Genomic DNA, 24,129 nt, shown 5'->3' with positions numbered 1-24,129 from the left:
TTAAAAATTCCAAATGTATCAAGAACAAGACCTGTTGAATATTTGTTGTAGGTTCCTCCTTCTAGTAAATTGTTGTCTCTTAAACACCCAATATTGTGGGTGACTTTACTTTGCCCTTTCATCCCAGCCCTCCTGCCTCCCACAGTACCCCAAGACTCGGCAGATTTCTCATTGGAAAACATGAAACAAGGTCTCAGGGATCCTTTAGATTTCATTTCAAGTGCCAGTCCATGTGACATCATAAAAATTCCCCTCCCTCCCTCCATCCCTCCCTCCCTTCCTTCCTTCCCCTCTCTCCTTCTCTCTCCTATACCAATCCCAATTTGCAATCAATACTTAATCTCAGTAAGTATCCCTGAGGTAGAAAATAGCCATCAATGTCAATATTAGCTCATCTAAGAAAGACTCTATTCTTGGCCATGTTAAATTAATTTATTCCTCTTTGCTTCAATAGGTATCTAATATCTTTAATGATAGGATATTTTTACAGTTGGAGGGATAATCTGCTTTTATCCATTTTTGCTTAGTTTATGCCCTGGGCCTACTTCTACTTACTATATCCTACTTAGATCAAAAAGCTGGAAAAGAAATATACAGATAAAACAGGAGACTTAAAGGGTAACATTAATCTTGCTAGAATACTTTATGTTTTATACTCAGACTCTGAGGGTTCATCTTCCTCTGATATTTAGGGATGTTTTAGTCATAAAATCTTGAGAAGAATGGTCTCATTTAATCACTGAGTCTTACTTTTTTATATGTATTTTGGGATAATCAGACATGTTGTGGTGTATTGTTTTACAAAACTAATATATAAAAGCTTAATGAAAGAGGAAATTATAATACAAAACAATTTATAAATTATAAAGCATTATAAAAATGTGTCATAATTATGTTTGAGCATGTAAATCAGATGCTACAATTTCTTTATATTTTCTTTTTTAAAAAACTACTACACAAATATGGTTCTTTGGGTGAGGACTGAGATTAGACACAGTTTGATTGAGACTTTCAGAAACTTAGAAAAACCACCAGAGTTCTCCTAAATATGTGTTAAACATTCTCATAGCCTCTCTCATGCCCATCATATGTTTTATAAGTGATTAAAGTAGAATTTATTTTAACATTACATTTTTGGCAGCAACATAACTTTACATTACTGAGAGTAATAAAACTCTCCTAACTTTGCTAGAACATTGATTGCCTAGGGAGAGCAAATTGACTCTGACAAAGTTTTGATTGCAATATAAATACACAAGTATTTCTTGAGGACTTGTTGTAATTCTGCCACTGCTCTGGGCCTCTTAGGTGCCTGGAACTCTAAATAAACCCTATGCCATTATTTTAGCTTATTTTTCTTTCTTCAACTGCTACCCTTCCAATTATTTTTTTCAGTGTTTCTGAGACTATATCAATATACACAAGTTTAGCTGATCCATTTAGTGAAATAATTTTTGTGGTTTTATTTTTAGGTCAGATAGAATGATCTGAGCCATTTTTATAATTTATCTGCAATGTCTGCTTCTAGGGCTAATTGATGTCATATCCCCTGGACCTTAATTGTACTTGGTCATTTTCGCACATTTTCTACTTTGCGTATCCCATTTCCACAAAGCATTTGGGTGTGTATGTCTCATAGAGGGGATGGTAAAATAGACTTTCAAGAACTTGTGGCTGAATAAATAACAATCCCTTGAATTTTGAGTAGAGGATTCTAGGGTCTGCTGTTCTGTCTCTCATTATTATCTCATTCCATCATTACAAAATTCTCTGTACAAAATTGGTTAGAAATATAGGTACAATTTTTGATAGTAATTATTTGCTTATTAAAGATTAAAATGAAGAAAAATATCAAGAAAGAATTTCTTGAGTGAACTGGTTTAGACCCTGACAATATTGTCTTTTATGGATGTTAAAATGCAAGGACATGTGGTGTAAAGGCTATTTGATTTTTTGTGCTCTATTCAACAAATGAGAGTAGCTAGGTAGATGTGAACTATTGAAAATGAAAATGACAACTAATCTCAACTATTATTTGACTGTTTCATAAACACAAATGGAGGTAGATAAATAGCATTTGTAAAAGGCCCAATATTTTCATCAATAGTTCCATTTCGCAACCACTCCCAAGAAATTTACACTCTAAGTTAGACAGTGTGATGCTATGCAAATGTCAGAATCAAAACAGATTCTCTAATGTGTGCTGTCAATCCGCTGCAGCCTCTAAGCTCTTCTTATTTAGACATTCTTGATTCTTTATTGGATTGGTAACTAACATTAGTATAGCTCTTTTATTTTTACATTTTGCTTTAGTTTATATTTCTCAGCTAATCTCAGCAATTATGTATAACAAGTATTATTCTTTTCATTTCATGAGAGAGAAAATCAAAGCTTATGAAAGCAAAGTGACTTTCTTAAGATTACATGTTAGGATGGGATTTAGAATTCATACTAGGGGAAGTGTTTCATAGAAACACAAAAGAAATGTGTATTCTGCTACTGATGAATGTAGTCATCCATAATTGTCAATTAGGTCTAGTTTTATAGGTTGTTGAAGTTTTGAATATCTTTAGTGATTTGTTGTCTGCTTAGTCTTTCTATTCCTGAGCAAAGGGTATTAAATTCTTCAACTATGACTGCAGATTTGCCTGTTTCTACTTGTAGTTCTGAGAACTTTTCTTGCTTTATACATTTTGGAGTTACACTGTTAGATATAAATTTGGGAATATTGTGTCTTCCCAAACCATAAAAAATGACTATCTTTAGCAACACTTTTTGCCTTGAAGTGCATTATGTCTGATACTGTATCGGATTCTGTATATATGCAGTTTACATTACCCCATTGCTCTCCCAAGACTATCGGGATGAAGTGGACCTCCAAATGGGAGAACAAATCAACTTTTGATAACATGTGGATGAGTCAGTCATTTATAGACAATTATAAATTCCAGATCGAAGTTCACCTGGCTTCTAGCGCACCACTATCTGGATTTCAAAAAAATCAAGTTGAGAGTACAAACTCATTTTGAAAAGCCCAGTCATAACTAGAAAGTTAATTTGCTCACCTCAAAATCATATCATAAACATCACAGCCAAATATCAATTACTTTTGTATTATCCTTTATTTCGGACTACTCACCTCCTTGATTCTTTTATTAATGTGGAAATTAAGGTTGAGTATAGGTGAATGGTAATCTTAATGTTGGTCTAAATCGAGCCATTTGTTGGCACACATCTTTGAGACAGCATCCATTAGATATCTGGAGTTAGACATTTCTGTGGTGAGTGTACTAAGCATTTGCAATAGATAGGATTGGACCACTTTGAAGGCAAAGTCATTTCTAAAGATGGGAGAAGTGGTTGAAAGGTACTGTTTGGAGGTAGAGTTTACCTCATACTTTCTATTTGCTATTAACTCTCATCAAAGACTGGATGGATATTCCATCCTGTCTAAAGGCCAAGCAAGCTACTGCCCAAACAGATAACAAAAAAAGTTAGCTCAGGAAATCTTAAACTAGTAAGAGTGAGTCAATGGATATCAAAGTTTTATTTAGTACAATTTCAAGTCAATTGCTTTAGTCAGTCGATCAGTGGTCAAGAGAGGATGGCAGAAAATTTGACAGTGTCTTTCCTTTCCCTGATTTGTTCAAAGACTAATGCCTTGCATTCATATTTATTTAGAGGTTTTAATGCCTATATTTCCTTTCCAGCCACATAGTTTACCATGTCATGATTACCACATAACCATAAGACCTTGGGGAAATTAAAAACAGCTCCTATTACAGAAATGTTAGAGAATCCTAGAAGAGATAATGATGAGTGAAAAACTGCTTATACTGTATTTCTCACCCTAGTATAAGAGATACCACCTCGCTGTTAAAATGTTCAGTGAATGCTAAATCCCCAATTCCACTATTGTTTTCACTTATGAAAAATTCAGAGGCTTTTTAGTACCTCTAAGTTTATTGATGGGACTGACTTTAAACCTGTAATCTTCAAACAGCAGCTTCAGACTGAATGCTCTATTGGGAGAATGAAGCCTACATATAATCCATGCACATCTAAAAATTTGAAATGTGGGTTTCAAAATATATAGCAAATGTGGTCGTTAATTTAACTTTTCATCTAAGAGCAAAAGTCAAAGGCACTAAAGATCCAACCTGTCCGATGCCTGCAGAATCTAAAGTGAGAATGAATCTCCCTTAAGTATGCATTCATTTGCATTCTTATTAACTGAATGAGATCTTATGGGAATTTTTATATATGGTCGCGTTGGGAAATAGGAACACATCTGGTCTTATTTCATCATATACATGCTGCTTTTATGCAGTGGAATCCTGGCGAATGGTTAGGGTCTATAAATGGCCAATTTCCACAGTGATTTACTAAGAATCTCCCATGTTGGACTCCAGTGGCCATGGCTGTGTTAAAGACATGAAATTCCAGAGTCTTTATACCTACATTGGTCATTAGTGTTCTGAAATATCTTGAGTGTGGACATTTCCACACAACTTGCTTTTCTGATCTTTGAAATGAAAAAAAAAACTTACCAGATTGAATGATTTGGGGACTCTTGAGAGGTGCACAGCTCATTAAACCCATATTTATCAAATTTTTCTCCCAAATCATGATCATTTTACTACAACCTAGAGAAATTACACATTCATAGATTTAAAAAAAAATATATAATCTATTATATTTTTTCCATTACCATTTAGTCCCTTTATATCCCTCTCCCTCAGCAATCATCACCCTGTAGAACGTTGATATTAAGAAAAAGTGAATCTCAACTCTTAGACACAGACAACAGTATGGTGATTAACAGAGGGAAAGGAGGGTAGGGGGGGGTAGAAGGGGGTATAGAGGGTACATGGTGGTGGAAGGAGACTTGACTTGGGATGGCAAATACACAATACAATATACAATGATGTATTTGTAGAACTGTACACCTGAATCCTATGTAATTTTATTAAGCAATGTCACTCCAATAAATTCAATAAAAAAGAAAAAGTGAATCTCCTTGCCCTTCTATCAGCCTTCTGCTTCCAGTAATTTACTCACTTGTTTTCACTTTATAGAACCTGTATAATTCAAACCAGATCCTTCAGTACCACGTCTACTACATCTTTATTCACTTGTCTGCTGATGGGTATTTGGGCTGCTTCCAAATCTTGGATATTGTAAATAATGCTGCAGTGAACACAGGGGGACATATATATATTTTTTGAATTAGTGTTTGGATTTCTTCAGATAAATACCCAGAAGTGGAATTGCTAGGTCATGTGGCAGTTCTTTTTTTAATTTTCTGAGGCACCTCCACACTGCTTTCTGCAGGGGCTGCACCTGTCTGCATTCCCACCATCAGGGCACTAGAGTTCCCTTTTCCCCACATCCTCTCCAGCACTTGTTTGTTGACTTATTCATAATAGCCATTCTGACAGGTGTGAGGTGATATCCCATTGTGGTTTTATTTTACATTTCTCTGATGTATACTGTTCTACTTTTGTTTATGTTTAAAATTATTTGCAATAAGAGTTAGAGAATAATAAATCTGCATAAAAGAAGTGAGAGTTTGAGTTGGCCTTAAAGATTAGATCGTATAGACCTTAGTTTTCATTCTCTATTATTCTTCTGGACAAAATAAATCTTATGTTTTTAACTTGTCTCATTGTTCTTTTCCCAAGTCTGAATTTTGTGGTTTCCCTTTTTTAATTGAGGTGAAGTGACTTGCCTTCTCCCGAAAGAAAACCTGTAGCAACCTGACAGAATCCTTCCAGTCTTTTCCCAACTCTTCCACAGCCTCAGTATCAGAAAGTTCATGTCGTTTACTTTTTGTTTTCTTTTATTCCTACCCAGAACTGGTTCTTTAGTTCAAGACATGCATTCATAAATGCTTCATGCATGACCCAATTTCTTTAGTTAGCTATTTTTAATAATATAAGAAGTACCTATGAACCCATCACTCAAAATAGAAGCCAGGACTTGGAGATAATCAACAACTAGTCATGTCCCTTCTTATCTTAAGTTTCTGTCTCTCCCAACACTTACCCAAAATAACCATTATCCTAAATTCCATGTCCATAATTTCTTTTTTTAAAATTTAGTTCACTTGCATTCATTTTAGTTATTTTTAAGTTAATAAAATGTATATCGCGACAATATGTTGGATCCTACTGTTTTCACTTAATCATATATCATGAAGATCCAGCCATATTTTTGGGTCAACCTGTAATTTATTTATTTGGAATATCATATACTATAATATGTGATTGTATGAATACTCTCCATTTGTCCATCAAGTCTCACTGATGAGCATTTGGATTGTTTCTGGGGTTTCACTGTGATCAAAGACACTATGAACCATCTTGTACATGGCTCCACTTGTCCAAGCTTGAGTTTCTCTTGGGTATATTTGAAATACACCCAAGAATGAAATTGCTGAGTCATAGGGAATGAGAGAGCTTCCCCCTCACTTTGCATCTGAAAAATCCTTCCTGAAGTAACACAGCTACCTCAGGAAGGTGACAATACTATGCTTTGTCACGGTTTGTCACAGGTTTCTTCCAGCTCTTGTTCTTCCAGCCCTGTGGTAATCTGAGATTTGTTTTCACATTTAGTGCTTTGGAATAATGGAAGAAAAAGTATTAGCAGAATTATTCTGTGTTTGGAGAGCTTCAGGCATCTTTAATTGACACAACTTTTGCAGTCAAAGTGATGGAAATTTGACTTCTAACTATCTGCATTTCTTTTGGGTATTGTAACCAAGAAAAAAAATACAGCCTTCTTCTCCATATACACAGACATCAAATCTATTCCAACATTCTTTTTTTTTTTTATTGCTGTTCAAGTACAGTTGTCTCCATATTTTCTCCCACCTCCCACCCTCAATCCTACCACCTTTAGTGTTTGTCCATGGGTCCTTTATACATGTTCTTTGATGACCCTTCCCCTTCTTTCCCCCATTAACCTCCCCCCCCCCCCGTTACTGTCAGTTTGTTCTTTATTTCAATGTCTCTGGTTATATTTTGTTTGCTTGTGTGTTTTGTTGATTAGATTCCACTTGTAAGTGAGATCATATGCTGTTTGTCTTTTACCGCCTGGCTTCTTTTGCTTAGCACAACGCTCTCCAGTTCCATCCATGCTGTTGTGAAGGGTAGGAGTTCCTTCTTTCTTTCTGCTGTGTAGTATTCCCTTGTGTAAATTTACAATAGGTTTTTTATCCACTCGTTTACTGGTGGGCACTTAGGTTGCTTCCAGCACTTGGTTGGCTATTGTAAATTGTGTTTCTATGAACATTGGGGTGCATAGGTTCTTTTGAGTTGGTGTTTCAGGATTTTTAGGGTATAATCCAACTTTTATTTTAAAACATAGTATTGAAACAAATTCATCTTGATCTTTTTTAATGTTGTGTTTACTCTACCCTGTGCCCACTTTTTCTTTTGAGAGCAACAGGATTTTAAAATCAGTGACCCTTAGGGAGCTACTGACATTTGTGAATCTTTTAAATATAAACTCTTCTCTTATTTTATGACATGAGAAAAACTACATAAGAAATTAATAATGTGCCCTTACTTGAATGAGAAATTGAGTAAAGGATGTAGGATATTCCCCCCCGTTTGCAAAATGTCTATACCACATGCGCTCCTTCTGCTGGCTGTCACCTCCAGAGTCAGACGCGGGCTGGCTGATGTGGAGGAATTTTTTCCTCTTTATTTTAATCAGGGGAAGAGAACATAAGTACTTGAAAATTCATAATATTAACAGTCTAATTAGAGTTTCTTAAATGCTGTTTTAAATTAGGATAATTTTAAATTATTGGAGGTGACAACTCTATAAACATAAAATGCTTTAATTAGAGACTTGTTTGTGTAGGGAAAAAAATCCACTTGAAGCACCAATCTGTCACCCTGTATTAACTTCCAACAGTCATGAATTCGCACTGGACAACAGAATCTTAGCAATAAGTCTAAAGCCATCATCCTCTCTCTGCAATTTAATCCTCACCTGAGTGTGGCTAAGTCTCTGCTCTTTAAAGACAAAAAAAAAAAAAAAAAAAAAAAAAGTAAGGCAACAGACTCAAGTTGAATTCTCATTCAAATTCATAGTAACTTGTAGTGTTTCTGAATTTGCTTAATGTTATCACTAAGCACAGTGCTCCAGGGCCTCCATAAATATCATGCCGTGTTACTGATGAAATAAAAGTTGTGAGAGTAGCTTAGTCTTAAAGGGTAATAAAATAAACAAAAATAAAATCTCAAACTCTCCCTCAAGTATCTATTAACTTTCTCCTTTTTGAATCTGATGGAAGCTAATTTCTTCCCTGTAATCACACACACACATACACAAAACCATAATCACAAAAAAGTCTGCATACGAACTAGTGTACCTCCTAATGGTCACACCTGTCTGCCCTCTTCGAATCCACATGCTCAACATTAAGGACCTCCTTAACGTTCAGGTTCTGTCTCTGTGAGATACAATATTCATCGATTCATAAGTGTGTTTGGCACCTACTGTGTGCAAGGCACTGTGCTAGACAGTGGGAGTACAGTTAGACCTGGTACTTGCTCATAAGGCTCATAATCTCATGGTGGAAGCAGATGTTAACTAATTGGCCATGCCAACAATGAAAAAGAACAATTTCGGTGGAGGTGCAAAAGGAGAAGGACTGAGTGCTATGAGAGCCAACAGATGGGGATTTGACCTGATTGGGCAAGTTTTAGAAGACTTCCCTAAGGCTGTGACAATGGAGCTGAGGTCTAGAAATCACACTGTTAGGAGATTGGCTGCCAGCTGTGTCATGTCATATCTACTTGTGTTTTTCTTTTTTATCATTAATCATTATCTCAGTAGTATTGGTTTCACACAGCTGCCTTCTGGGAAATTTGAGCCCAGTTAGAAGGCAAACCAGTAGGGTGGCATGGACAACGCTGACTCAGTTGCTGTCAAGGGACAAGAACAGTTTTTGGGGGAACCTGGAGTGTGATCTTAACTTGTTTTGAAGGCCAAGGAAGACCCCTAGAGAAAAGTAATATATAAGCCACTATGTTACCCAAAGGGTGCGTAAAAATTCATGGGATAGTTTTAGGGAGAGAAAACAGCACTTATTAAGACCCCAGGAAAAGAGGATATGGCTCAATTAGGGGGCTGCACAGTCTTCCCATTTTGACTTTTGTCTTTAGAAATTGCCAATAACTGTCTATTAGGTTTAAGACAGAACCCTTATTTTCCATAGGTATAAATTACAAGTTGGAAAGCTTGATTTCTGTGGCCATGTTAGCCCTTCATTATATATATTTCATGGTAGATAACGGGTCTGATGTTTTTGGTATTCTTGATATTAATACTTCTGGGCATTCATAGGACAGTTATGAACACTTACTTATTGATTAAAATGTATTTTGGGAAATGATTGGTCTGAACAAAAATTAGAAACATCAATTAGATGTAGCATCTTTATTTTTTTTTAAAATAACAGTTTTCATGATATATAATATATAGATCATTAATTCACTGTTTTAAAAAGGTATAATTCAGTGGTTTTTAGTGCATTTACAAAGCTGTGCAACTGTTCCCCCCGTCAAATAGTAGAACATTTTTATCACCTCAGAGAGAAACCTCACCCCCATCCGCAGCTACTCCCTGTCCTCCCCTCCCCTAGTTCCTGGCAAACACCTAACAGAATCTATTTTCTGTCTCCAGAATTTGCTTATTCTGAATATTTCTTTTAAATAAGTAATTCTGTTATGAGCATTTGTAGAAAAGGTTTTCTTTGTGGATGTATGTTCTTAATTTTCTTGAGTATATGTTTAGGAATAGATCCTTTACTTTTTATCCCCAACATTTACTTACTTCCAAATGTAACAGTTGTTCATTATTTTTTAAAAAAAAACCCCAAGCAATATAGAACTAAACACAGTGAGGAGTAAAAGTGCCTTTTCACCAGACCCCTGAACTCCTTGCACTTAGGCAGCCACTATCTGTCAGTCTAATGTCAGTCTGGTTATCTGTCAGTCTAATTTTTTTTTAATACATCAGATCATACTATACATTTCAGAACTTCCTCCTCTTCATGTTGTGTGTCTAGCTTTCCATAGTCTAGATTGGGAGTTGCCAAAATACTGCTATGGGGTGAGTGCTACCTTCCACCTGCTTTTGTAGGTAGAGCCTTTTTGGAACACAGCATATCTGTTTACATATTATCTATCATTGTTTTTATGGTACAACAGCAGAATTGAGTAGTTACAACAGACAGCATATGGCTCACAACACTTAAAATAGTGACCATTGGGCCTTTTATGTAAAATGTTTGCTGACTCCTGAATAGAGCCATAATTAATTTAAACATTCGACTTTAGTATTTTCAACACTATAAACACTGCTTCAGTGAACATATTTGCATGTCTATGATTGCTTCAGTGGTCAAGGATTTCTGTCATATTCCTAGGAATAGGAATTTGCTATGTCAAAAAAATGCACTTTTAACATTTTAACAAAAGCTATGATTTTCACTTGAAATGGTTTACTGATTTCATCTCCAACAAACAGTGTATAAAAATGTCTTTACATTCTCCTTAATAATAGATATTATAATCCTTCAGTCAATTTCCAGACTGAAGACTGATTTAGTTTTTCCATGGGTTGCCTTCCTGTATCTATTGCCCTTTTCGATCTGTTGAATTATTAAGGCCTTTAACTCTTTCACTGGTATTGCAAATATTTTCTTTTATTATTTGTGTGGCTTTTAACTATTTAAAAAAACTTTTGCTATATATAAATTTAAAAATTTAAGTGGTCAATTTGTCAGTATTTCCCTTTATGAATTTTGAATTTCCAAGTGGATTAGATTATAAAATTATAATCTATTTAAAGATCATAAAATTATATTTTAAAATTTTAGATATTCAATCACATGTCATTTATTTTTATGTCAGGTGTAAGAAAGAGGCCCAATATAGATTTTCTAAATAGAAAATTATGTCATCTACAAAGAAAATTTTATTTCTTTTAAAAAATATTTGTATCTTTTATTTCCTTTACTTGTATTATAGCATTGGGTGTATCTTTCAGAACAATGCTGAATAATTCTGGTGATTTTGTTCATCCTTGTTTTATTATGACTTAAATGAAAATGTTTCTTAAATTTCAGTATATAAAATTTACTGTAGATTGACATCTTTTATTAAGAAAGTTGTCTTCTTTTACCTCATTAAAAGTTTTTTTAATAAGAAATACATGTTGAATTTTATCAAATATTTTTCTATCATTTTTTGAGAAGATAGAATTTTCCTTCTTAATTCTGTGTTAGAAATACCATTAATTAATTTCCTAATGTTGAACTGTTCTTGCATTCCTGGAGTAAAATCTACTTGCTTGAGTTTTATTATTTTTTTAATGTAGTTGATTTATTATCTGATGTAGGATAGGTCATCTATATTAAAATATAAGATGGCAGTGTACTATTCTGCTATGCTTTCATTTTGATTTCAGGAAAATGTTAGTCTTGAGAATTCCTTGGAAAAATGATTATCTTTTTTTTTCTTCCCCACACTCTGAAAAAATTAGCTAGTGTATATCTCATCCTTAAAATCACCTGGGCCTGATGTCATTTTGAAGGTCAAAGTATGTCCCAGATATGTGAGTGAGTTTATTGTTCAAATACAATGCTTTTTTTACTTGTAATTTTCCAAAACACAATTACACTAAGAATGAAATTTGCATTTAGCAAGCCCTCCATGTGTCAGGACCCACCTTCTTTAGGAGTAGGGAGTTATAAGTAACAAATACTGTTTTTGTCTGTAGTATGCTGTGATTTAAACCAATACAGTTTATGTATTGAATGAGAATAAGCATGTGTTTGAGTGCAATTTACCTTTAGCATATAGAGTCACATCTGGAATCTGGAGTTAAATAGCACCATGTTTTTAGTTTATTTCAGGAAGGTGTGAGCGATCTTTTAGAGATTGATGCTTTAGCCAGCTTCCCAGCTAAAACACTCATTAGTTTGTTTCTGTTGAGAGCAGATCTTTGTCTATATTTGTTTGTCTAGTTTCTTACCTCCTCTAAGAGATAAAGTAGGTTGTTGCTACCCCCCACCCTTTTTTTCAATTTGGTTGGAAAATGTTGCTGTATGACTTTTAAAAATTTTCATTTTGAATTAATCTGTATAGTAATTTTATTATTGGTATTTTAAAAATGAAAAAGGCTTATTTATACTAGCCAGCTATGTATGTATGACTTACGACATGCTTTCAGCAACTTTAAGGAAGAGTCTGGTAATCAAAGAAGCAAAGTCTTAGTCCAAAATGACATTTGCTTAGGGAGCCATGGCTCTCAGAAAAGGATGATCCTAAGTTTTGCTACTGAGCCTATTATCCAGTTGACCACTGGACCTTGCTTTTCTCTATAACTCCCACCTCCACCAACCTGTTGTTGTCACCACATTGATCTGTATTCTTCAGAATTCTTATTGGTGATTGAACTGTCAAATTTATTTGTTTGTGTACCTATTAATTATCTCTCTCTCCACTGAAATGCAAGCGCCATGAGACCAGGGAATTTGTCAATCTTATACTCCCTTGTACTACCAATACACAGATCAATGGAGCATTCCATAAATGAATATGTAGAGCTAATGGAAGGATCTGGAAGCACAGCATCAGCTGTCCCCCAGAGGGGCCCTCGTATAGCGGTAGGGTCTCTGAGATCTCTCCCTGGGCAAGGCAGGTCATAATTCACCAAGACTTGCAGGTGAGGGTGGCGTGGGACTTCCCAGGCAGAATTTGGGGAACATTACCTGTCAAAGTTCTTGAGGGAGAGTGGGATCTTTCCTAAGGAGTTTAAAGAGGAAGAATGACACCTGCCATCTGCCCATGAGTCCTTGAAAAGTGGCTGGTCTGTCATCTTTACCTATCTATTCACTGTGTTAAGCCTTTCATATATTAAAGTGCAGCTTACGAGTGCAGGAATAGTTGTTGGTATCACACAATCAGAGGCATGATTAGGACAGGGAGCATTCTATACCTGTCTCTGATTACTTGGGTTAGCTTAACCCCAATTAGGGAAATGGAACATTCACCTGATGAATTCAACGTGGGCAGATGGGGCCGCCACAGCTGTCTGGGATGCCAGGTGCAGGGAGGATGTTTAGACCCAAGTGAGAACAACATCTTCTCAGTTAGCAAATGTACCATCTGCTTCTCTATGACTTGTTTGAAAGGAGGCACTTTAACTCTTTCAGGGAACAGTTTTCCAGCACAGTGATTGGTAGGCAAGTTACCTGCAGGAGTATGAACAAATTTAAAGGGAACAGCTCACTCTTTCCACTGACGAGCAGGAGATGAACATGGGGCAGCATGTGCATATGGAATATGATCAAGGCTCACTACACGCTGTGAACAGGCCAGTAAAAGTTGTCTCATTTTCAGGTGGGAAGCTAAGTCAGCTTTAAGCCAATGACATGGTCTATGTAATAAAAAACAGAACATTGGGGAGGGAGAAAAAATAACCAGGTGGTTTCAGTTAACCCTGGAGAATGTTAATGAACAAATGGCAGTACAATGTTCACTTTGCTCTGTTGCTGTTCAGCCATTTGGAGTGGAATTTTCCACCTGAAAAAATAGATTAACACATGTTTATTCAGCTAATCCATTTTGCTTTTTGTGTCACCTGCTATTTCATTTAGAAAACTGTTTGAATATTTAAATAAAGCTTTGCGCGAGGTCCTATTAATAATACAAGGACAGCCCTGGCTTGTGTGGCTCAGTGGACTGAGTGCTGGCCTGTGAAGCAAGGGGTTGCTGGTTTTATTCCTGGTCAGGGCATATGCCTGGTTCATGGGCCAGGTCCCCAGTACCCTGGTATGTGAGAGGTAACCACACATTGATGTTTCTCTCCCTCTCTTTCTCTATCCCTTCCCCTCTCTCTGAAAATAAATATATAAAACCTTTAAAAAAAGAATATAAATTAAAAGCATACAAGGACAAGTAAGATAAAGTTCCTTTTATCACTTGTTTAACCTAGTGGAGGAAGCAGGCACCTGCATAAATAATCGTAATACACAGTCAGATTTTGGTAAAGTGCACGAGAAGTTCATCTCTTTGCATGTTTTGGGGTTGTCTGATTCTGGGCTAAAGAGTCAGGTGTGAACTCAATCCTTTTGTGATTTAACTTAGTCATGCCATTCCATATTAAATTCGTTCACAAATCTCAACTTATCTAACTCCCAAGTCCTCTGCTTTAATAGCTGTAATAGAAAATGGTTGGCTTTGTTGTCAGGGAACGAAGGGGCCAGCTGGGGAGAGGGATATAGAGGGACGCTTGTATAGAGAGACTAGCTAATAAATTAAGATAAAGGAGCTTAAAGCCATTAGTCCTCAAGTGGAGTCTGAGGAAACAAAGATGGTTGTGATGTGGAAGAGACGTATGTATGGCGTGAGCCAGGAGGCCTTAGCCTGGAGGGATCATGAATTACCAGAAGCAGGGGCACACTGATCAGTTCCCTTTCGGGCCTGGCTTATTTTTATCTCTTTCTATACTGGCTCACAAACTAGTGTGGAACTGGCCAACCTATGCATTCAAGTGTGATGAACTCCATTTTTAAAGTTTGGAATCTTGTGGCAAGCTGGTGACGGGGTGAGCACAGTGGGTCCTGTCCCTCGGGCAGGGAGCTCCGTGTGTGGGCAACCTGGTAGCATGGTATACCATAGCGAGTTCTGTGAGCAGCCTTCCTTCCCCAGGCATGGTTTTCTGTTTTATCTGTATAAGCCTCATATGCTGTCTGTGTTTGCTGAGTTTACTTTCTCTGTTCCTGGGTGTGGTACTTCCTGTGCTTTGGTCATGAAGGCAGTTTTTGGAACTTGTTCCTGTTGTCAGACCAAAGTCTAAGCTGAAAATGAATCTCCCTTTAGACTGAAATACAGATGCTGTGCTTCCTTCTATGTAGCACTTTTAAGTCATTCTATTGTCAGCAACTAATCCAAAGATGACTATTTATCCTATTGTCTTCCAAAAGCCATACTGTGCCGAGGGTGTGTTAGCGTCTCCAGTTCATACCAGCGGTTCTCAAACTTGAGCATGCAGCAGAACCACCTGCAAGCCTTATTAAGACAAATCGCTGGGCTCCACCCCAGAGTTTCACATTCAGTTTGGAATGGGGTGGGGTCTAAGAATTTGCATTTCTCGTAAGTTCCTAAGTGGTGCTGCTGCTGCTGCTGCTGTCCTGGGGTGTACCCTTTGAGAACCACAATGTATACAAAGTATTTTAGCATGAAATTTTGTATCATCTCAAATTATTTGCTTTTTTTGTTTTAACATTCAAATCAATGCATTTTAAGTCCCTACTGTGTGCAGACCTTATGTCACCTGGTGTTAGAAGTCATCAGTTACATTTTAAAAACATAGATTTTGTTTAATGTTTTTGTATCCTGTGCCATGTTAATAGGAAATCAGTTCACAGTTATTAAAGACTGGTGTGAACCAATACAACTGACTTCTACTGTAGCATCTCTGCTTAAAACCATAAATGATTGTCAGAATGAGCATAGCCTGCGTGCAAACATGGTGATCGGTCCTAATTATGAAAACTTGTGACGTAGTCTTTTGAACTCTTGGATTGTCTTATGGGAATAGATGATCTTACTCCGTTATGTTAACATCATTCTCAAGCAATTTAATAAACATGGCATATGAATTGTTCAATTTAATGTCCTTGGATATCCTCAGTCAAAGGTATTGCACAAGCATTATAGGTAACTAGACTTGGGTCTTAACTTAAATGGCATTCTGACTTTACATAGATATTAATGGAAGTGAACTGCAAATCCTCCAGACTACATTTAAATAACTAGAGAAAGAGACTCTCATACTTTAATTCTGCCCTAATACTGCTTTCCCAAAGGTAAATTTTACTCAGTGGTATTGATCCTGTTCTATCTTATTGTTTAGTTTGTTTGCCATGGGATATTTTGGTTCCACAAAGGACTCATGAGTTGGAAATCATGTAATGTTCTATTATAGTGTCAGCTACCTAAAAGCAATTACTGTTCTGCCAACATTTAAAGGTTGGGTCCAGTTTCTTGAAATATTTTACAATTATTTTCTCTATTATATAAAATTTGGGGTTAACTTCACATTAATATTAAAAATAAGATCTTATTTACAGAGTTGTAGATACCATGAATTTGATGATCTAAAAATTATGTTCCTTTGAAAACATTTTTGAAGGTGAGGCATGAAACTTCTCATATTTACACAATAAAATCATTCTGTTCTTATTTCAGATTAAGTACCACTTTACTCTTACTATTTTACTTTTTTTTTCCCTCCCACCAAATTTTTCTCCCCCATGTTTAACATGTTCAAACACATTTCTGGCTCAAGTTGCAAAAGATTGTTCAAAGTTGCTGGGAACGTGCCATGGGAAGGCACTTTCTATTTAGTTTTATTCCACCTTCATTTGCAGCTCTGTGGAAGAAGCGCCTCAGGCTCTTTCATTAGCACTGAAATTTCTCCCCCCTTCAAATGGGACTGTTTTTTGATCTTTCAGAGATCTACAAGGGAATAAATATGCATGTAGATAAAAGAGAACATACAGATAAAATACATTTAGACTTCCTAAAACCTTAGACAATATTTGCATTAAAACCTTATTAAAAGCTGAGTCACTGTAGCATTGCCTGTATTATTTTGTCAATGGTGTTAATCAGTTTAAAGTTTAGAAGGAAGGTAATCAGGGTATTTTTCTGTGAGGAAGAATGAATTCTTAGGAATCAATTTTAGGATAAATTAGAAATAATGATCTCTAAAGTAAGTGCATAAGCTTTGGATGTAGTAACACTTCGCTCTTCCAGACACCAAATTGGTTTGGGTATTTTGAAGCTACGTGAATGCTAAGAAAATTGACAGATGAATATGTGTGGGTACTTATAAGGGAATATATTTGAGGATAAATTCTCACATCTCATTCTGAGAGAATCCTTGGTTAAATAAAATTAAACTGTGGTCTGTATTGTAGAGCCTTGTGAATATGTGAGTTCAGATAGATCATATCATATTTCCCAAATTATTTGATCAGGAAATTTGCCTCTGAGCACTTCTAACAATTCATGAGATAGTAGCAATCTACAGGGCACAGTTTTGGAAATGCAGGTCTATGTTGCTGTTGTTTTTTTTTAATTAGGTGACCATGAGTCTGAGGAGTCATTGCAGTATGTTAATGAAACAACTGTCCCGAGCAACTAGTGACCAACTAGTGTTGAGAACTATCAAAAAGGATGTGAAAAGCAAAGTAGAAATTGTTACACATTATTTATGACTAATAATCATGGCTCTTCTGTACCTCTTATATCAGGCAAAAGAGTTCTGTCTAAGGCGATTACGTCCCTAGATTTAATCACCTTCCCTCACCCCGACCAGGAACTGTGGTTCTTCAGTTTTCTCCTTTTTCTCCATCATCAACCTTGTGCTCACTAGACGACTACTCTCATCTTCACATACCACAAACCACTGCAAACCCCTTTGTTGTCACCAGAGCATCCTCCAGCTGCCTCACTTTTCTATTCCTTTCACATTCAAACGTCTCAAATCACTTGCCTACACAAACTGAGTTAGTGTTTTCACCACCTACTCATGCTAAGATCTAGATTCTACCTCTACCACCTCTACCGAAACCACTTTTTCAGAGCCACCAATGAACTAACTGCTGATAATGAAAGGAGGTGCTATTAACAATCTTGTGTGGGTAGCAGGCATTACCTGCACTACTCCACTAATGTCCATCAATCACTGATTGAGAGCTAGTGCCAGGGAAATTAATTCCCTAGAACTACTGGCCTGCCTTGCACAATTCAAGAAAGCCTTCAGGTGCTGCTATTTGCACTTAGAAGCCTGCATCAAGCACATGCAGAAGGTTTAGTGCAGAAGGCATGTGGGTGGGTATCAACAACATTTGTGGCAGCCAAGCATCAGGATAAGCCTGGATAATCTCTGTTATGTTTAGTCAACTCTCATATGCTTAGAAATCAAGTCACGCCGATGTCTGAACATCATCTGGCCAAGGAGGCCCAGTGAATGCATCTGAGAAAGAATTTGGAAAATCCTAACATTATAACTTGTTTGGATACCCTTGAATAAGGCACGTGCTTGTAGTATGGTAATCCCTGATGTGGAAAGAAGTTTCTATTGGGTTCAGGATAGAATGGGCAATTTCTTGTACAGGTTGGCAGTAGTACCAAGGGACAAGAAAACTCCACAGCCATGTCTACTTCTGCTCAGCAAGCTCACCAAGCTTCAGTCCAGAATCACCAATACTCTTTTTTATTACAAGCTTTTTTTGCAAATGGGTCCTCAAAGGGGCCCCAAACTTTGAGATCACAGTCATTAAACTTTGACTTCCTAGCTCAGTGTATTCTTCTTCTCTGGTCTGATCTACCTTTGGTGTTCTGAACTGAAAAATATAGGGGGGGAGAGAGAGAGAGACAGACAGACAGACAGACATAGAGATAGACAGATAGACATATGCTGGGTATACCAAACTCTACCTTGAGGTAACTCGTTGACCCTCATGTCATTTTCAGAGGCTTCTTCTTAATGTATTGTATTCTCAGGAAAAGCAGGTAGTTAAGAGTAGTGGAAGGAGCCTGGATTTTATGGTTAGAGAGAGAGAGAGAGAGAGAGAGAGAGAGAGAGAGATATTTAACTCTCTGGACAAGTTAACTCTCTGCACCTCAGGTTCTTATCTGTATTGTGGACTTACTGAGACTCACCTAACAGGTGTGTTAATACTAACAATGATAAAAGCAATGAATGACACCTATTGTTCAGAAAACTGCTTTGTACCTTTAGATCTATCTTGCTAGATCAAACCAGAAATAGAAGAAAGGCTCTTGTCCTTTGACATAAAAACTCAACAACAGTTGAGCCAGGAGATATAGTGACCAACCGGAACCATCTCTACCACCTTTTTCCTCAGACAATTGGAGTCCTCCTTTCTGTAATGGTTTAATTTAATTATGAAGCAGGATTATATTAGGTTATATTGTTTTCCTGTTTCATTATAAGTCATTCCAAAACCTCCTATGAATCAAGAAACAAATAAATAGAATTTCCTTCTCACTATGGGTTTCTTATGTTAGAAAATGTGTAGCCCTTATATGCAAGGGAACCCAATGTGTCAAATCACCAATATGGCTGGCGATTGAATTTCACATATGAGATAAAAGCAAACAAACAAATTTATGAAAATAAATAGAACATCAAAAGAATTAAGGACTAAATTAAGGCAAGATGGTTTTACTCAAAGAACATCTTATGGGGGCTTTTGGCCTTCTGAAACTTACTGTGAGAACTTACTTTGATCTTGCCCTCTCTGGACTTCAGTTTCCTAGGTGTAAAATAAGAAAACTTGGTGATAATTAGATAATTTTTAATGTCTTTCCTGATATTTTTTTTATTTTTTTATTCTTGTATTATTTATTAATTATTATGTTATTATTCATATGAAGAACTGTAAATCTACTTTCCCCCGCCCCTTGTATCTTATCACAATGTGTCTGTAAGTCATATTGTACCACTTCACATATAGTATAAGAAATTTATAATACTTTAATTTCTCCCTTTCCAACTTTTATACAATTGCCATACATGTTCTTTCCTGATATTTTAAGTGCATGTAACTTGGAGTAAGGTGAAACAGAACTCATGATTATTTAGGATCGATGCTCTGTCACCAGGCCAATTTCCATGGAAAATGTTTAATTTCTGGAGATCATGCTATCTCTCATTGGCTCAGCTGCCCACTGTGCCATGTCACATCTCCTTCTGCTTTTCTTTTTTCATTCATTTCCTCAGTGGTATTAATTTTCCAGACATATTCTACTGAGGACTGAGGGTTGGAAATGCATGAAGTTACCCCAAGACATGAAGATTGAATAGCTACAAAGTACACTTAGGTGTAGTACATATTATTGTTAAATCAGCTTTTCTTTCCATCATCACTTAATATTCTGATGTCTTCTCTTTTACCTTTCAAAGGAAAGTCCATTGACTGTAGAAGGAAAATTTTCCCTTATTGCATAATAAACTGATACATGTTCAGGTGCTTTCAAAGCACATATCTCTCAAGATGATTTTCTTGGGGTTCTTGTCACAAGCTACAGAAATCCATTATAAGTGGTTTGCATAGCAAATAAATTACTGAAAGGAGATTTGGGAACAGACAGAATTGCTAGGATACCTCAAGAACTAGGCTTGGAGCTACATAGACAGAGACAATTGCTTCAATCACCGGTGTCATGATATTCTAATGTCACTGTTGATCACTGTTCCCTACAGCTTACTCTGCTGGTGACATGCTCTTGAGCACTGGATGTGGCCACTGCAGGCCCTGGATATCTGGTTGTGGTTGCCAACATTGCCTCACGTATTGTTAGAAAAGATTCTACAAGGTCATTTATTTCTAATTAATGGTGTAGCAAGTGCTCTGATTGGTGGAGCCTAGGTTGTATGGCCTTGAGCTAGTTGCAAAGGAGTCTGAGAAAGTGATATTTTGCTGCTTCAGCTTCTGCAGGGAGAGGAGGGTTTTGCTTTCTACAAAGACTCAGTAGGGGAAGAATTTTCCAAACATAGGAAGTGGTTAAGATGCCAGAAAAATGGTGGAATGTTCAGGAAAATGTTCAGAAAGAATGACAAATATTTACCTCAATCCAGTTGGAGAGCACCTCCCATTCCATATGCTAACAGGAGTCATTGTAATGAGGCAAAAGATTTTACTTCTGCCACCAAATTTTATTCTTTTTGCATCCAACCATTACAATGTCAGAAATATGAGTTTTCAGGAGAAAATAATTTTCCATTTTGTCTTTCATTATATCTACTTTTTAGTTGTTTTAAAAATGTTAGGTCAACCAAAATAAACATAATTCTTTTTCTTATAAAATCAGAATTCAATATGGAATAAGATGCACTGTGTACTTATGACCATGTGATTATATTCATTAAGGGGACATTGAAAATGATTAAGCAATTAAATAACTTAAAACCTGACAAGGAAGATCATTTTATGCTCATGGGATTTGCCCCTCACCCCCCCTCCCCCAAAATGATAACTAAGACCATCCATTGACAATTGTGAAGAAGGGAAGATTTTAGGGTCTTCATTATCCATTTCATTCATCTCTATGATAATCACTCTCATGAAATAACTTCATGAAACCTAATTTATATTAAGCCGTTATTTGTATAAGTGACTGTTAAAACTTAATAGGCACCGCTTAGTCTTTTATTTCTAATCCTGTCCTTAAAGGGCCCTCTAATGTTGTGAAGGCCCATCCTTGGTTCTTGCCAGTGTCTTTGGTTAGTCGATCACATCTGAGTGGGCAGGGGACAGGCAATGTTACTTGCAGGTGCTGAAGTAAATGTGTTCAGTGTGTAAAATATCTGAATAGTTATGATTTTAAGAAGGCTTATGTCTACTACCTTTAATATTAGTGTATTATAATCACTATTTTATAGATGAAGAAACCAAATCTGAGTGGGATTAGAAAACTTGCTCCAGGTTCCTGTTAGACAGAATGACCTCTTAAAGATGTCCATGTCTTAACCCCTGAAACCTGTGACTATGTTAGATGAGTGGCAAAGGAGAATGCAGGTTGCAGGTGGGATTAAGGCTGCTAAGCAGTGGACCTTAAAATGAAGAGATTATCGTGATTTATCTGGGTGGACACAAAGTAGTCTAAGGTCCTTTAAAGAGGAAGAGGAAGAGGAAGAGGAAGGCAAAGGAGGAGGTTGGTGTAACAAGGGGTCGAAGGTGGTCTGCTGCTGGATCTGCCCCCGGAGCACCTGGAAGGAATCAACCCTGCTCATGCCTTGACTGTAGCTCATTGAGACCCATTTTGGATTTCTGATCTCCAGAACTTAAAGTTAGTAAAAGTGTGTTGTATAATTAGTAAAAAATTACTAATGTGTGGTAATTTGCTGTAGCAGCAGTAGGAAACTAATAAAGCCACACAGCAATTAATTGGCGGGACCAGGATTCAAAATTCAAATCCTAACATCTTCCAGTGTAGTTCAAAGACAAATATATAAAAGGTACAGTTAAAAGAGGCTCCAGTTTAGTTAAGAAGTCAGTGTAAGAGCCAAGAATGAGGTAGAAAGGATCTGAAGTGGTGGAAAATAAAAATTGTAATGAGAATCTTGGGGTATTAGTAGAGATGGTGTTAGAAGATATTTGAGGCAGAAGCCTTAGCTAATGGAATCCTGCTTTTGACCTTCCCAGGGAGTGAACAAAGGCAAAGCAAACAGACACACACTGTTATGAATAACAATGTAAACTCCGAGGACAGGACCCCTGCTCTGTTCACTCCTACACCCTAAGAACCAACAATGGGGCCTGGAACGCAATATACAAGCAATAAATATGCACTATTAGTGAGTAAGTGAATGGTGTTTTGGCTTCAAGCCCTTCTATCCAGTGAGTTAATCTGGATAATCCCTTGTTTTTCCAATGCTCAGAAAGCCCTAAGCAGCTTTGAATCCTATTAGGCCAGAAGGCCTGCTCTCTTTTCATCCAAAGACCAAGCCTGAATTTTACATCTTATAATAATATTGATAGCTAATGCTTAAACAGCATTTGATGCATATTGGCACAGTTTAACATGATTTACATTTATTAACTCATTATTACGTATTCATATTTTGATTCATAACAATCATATAATTTAAGTACTACATTATCCTTGTTTTACAGATGAGGGAAATTTAGGCAGAGAACATTTAGGAGAGTTGCCCATGGTTACACAGCTTGTTGATGGTGGAGCTGGCTTTGAATCCAGACACCTGGCTCCAATTCCTCGTTCTTAACTACTTTGTGATAAAATCAGAGAGAGCTGGCTTGCCACTGGGCTCAGGTAGGTGAGGGCTGAGCTCCCACATGCCTCCTGGCTGTGAGGAGGACCGGAGCAGAGGCATGGGGGTTGGGTGACACTCCCAAGGATTGTGCAAGGACTGTCTCCCCTGGTACCATTTGACCACTGATCGTGAGGAGCAGAAGGATGGTGCTGGCGTAGAAGGAGGGTGCAGGTCATTTCTAGCCTGGCTGGTGTGTGTGTGCGTGTGCACACAGGCGTGCGTGCAGTATGAGAGTACAAACAAGGGGGCCCAGAAGAAGGAGAGAAAGCCAGCTGCGCAGAGATAGGCTAGAGAGAGAGAGCTCTCTGTGACTCAGCTGCATCTGCCTGCTTCTTAAACATTACTGGCCTCAGGCAAACAGGAGACACTCAACTGACTAAAACGTTAGGATGTTGACCTTTGAACATACAGTGAAAGCTCTAAAAACATCCTCAGACTATGCACTCACTGGGTAGTCAGATGAAAGGTGTGAGGAAGGAGGGGGAACCACAAATAGCCTTCTCCTACTGGGCAAACCACAGAAACAGGACAGGCCTTCATTGGTAGCCCTGGGTAAGGGTACAGGTGGAAGCTTCTTCACTTCCCTTGCCCCCTGCAGCCCCATCCTGCACTACAGCCAACTCCTGCCTATCCATGGGGACAGTGCAGCTCAGCTCCCAAGTTCTTTTTTCATGGGCACCTTCTCAGAGAACTGCCCTTTGATCATCTTTCTAGGGGCTTTGACAGCCTCAGAATTATGAACTGAAGAATAAGTCTATGCAGGCCCTGGAAGTGAACCCCTCTGGGCATGAATTTTCTGTGTCCCAGGGTGGGAATGGGTATTGGGAGCCTGACCAAGAAGGGGGACACCGGCTCCAGGTGGGCACTTCTGTCCCTGAGGACTTTGCATTTTATGAGGAGAGTCACAGTGGGGCCAGAACAGTTTCCCTCTAAAGCAATGCTTTCCAACCTTGAATGTGCGTGCACATGACCTGGAGCTTGTTAAAACAAGATTCCCAGGCTTAGCCATAGATGTAGACATTGTGATTCAGCCTGCATTTATAACAGGCACCCAGGTGATGCTGATGCTGCAGGTGGAAAACACTTTCAGTTTAAAGAGGAAAGCCAAGGGCAGGAGCCCAGGATATCTAGGTCTAAGGACTGTAGCGCACAGAAATGTACTGCACAGAATCACACTGAAGCCTGGTCCTTCAACTGATGTCAAGATGTTAGCAAAGCATCTGG

The sequence above is a fragment of the Pteronotus mesoamericanus genome, unplaced genomic scaffold, assembly GCF_021234165.1.
Source record: "Pteronotus mesoamericanus isolate MK-2021 breed Mesoamerican mustached bat unplaced genomic scaffold, CSHL_Meso_final contig_74, whole genome shotgun sequence".
NCBI classification, from domain to species: Eukaryota; Metazoa; Chordata; class Mammalia; order Chiroptera; family Mormoopidae; genus Pteronotus; species Pteronotus mesoamericanus.
Note: the sequence above shows the minus strand (reverse complement) of the source record.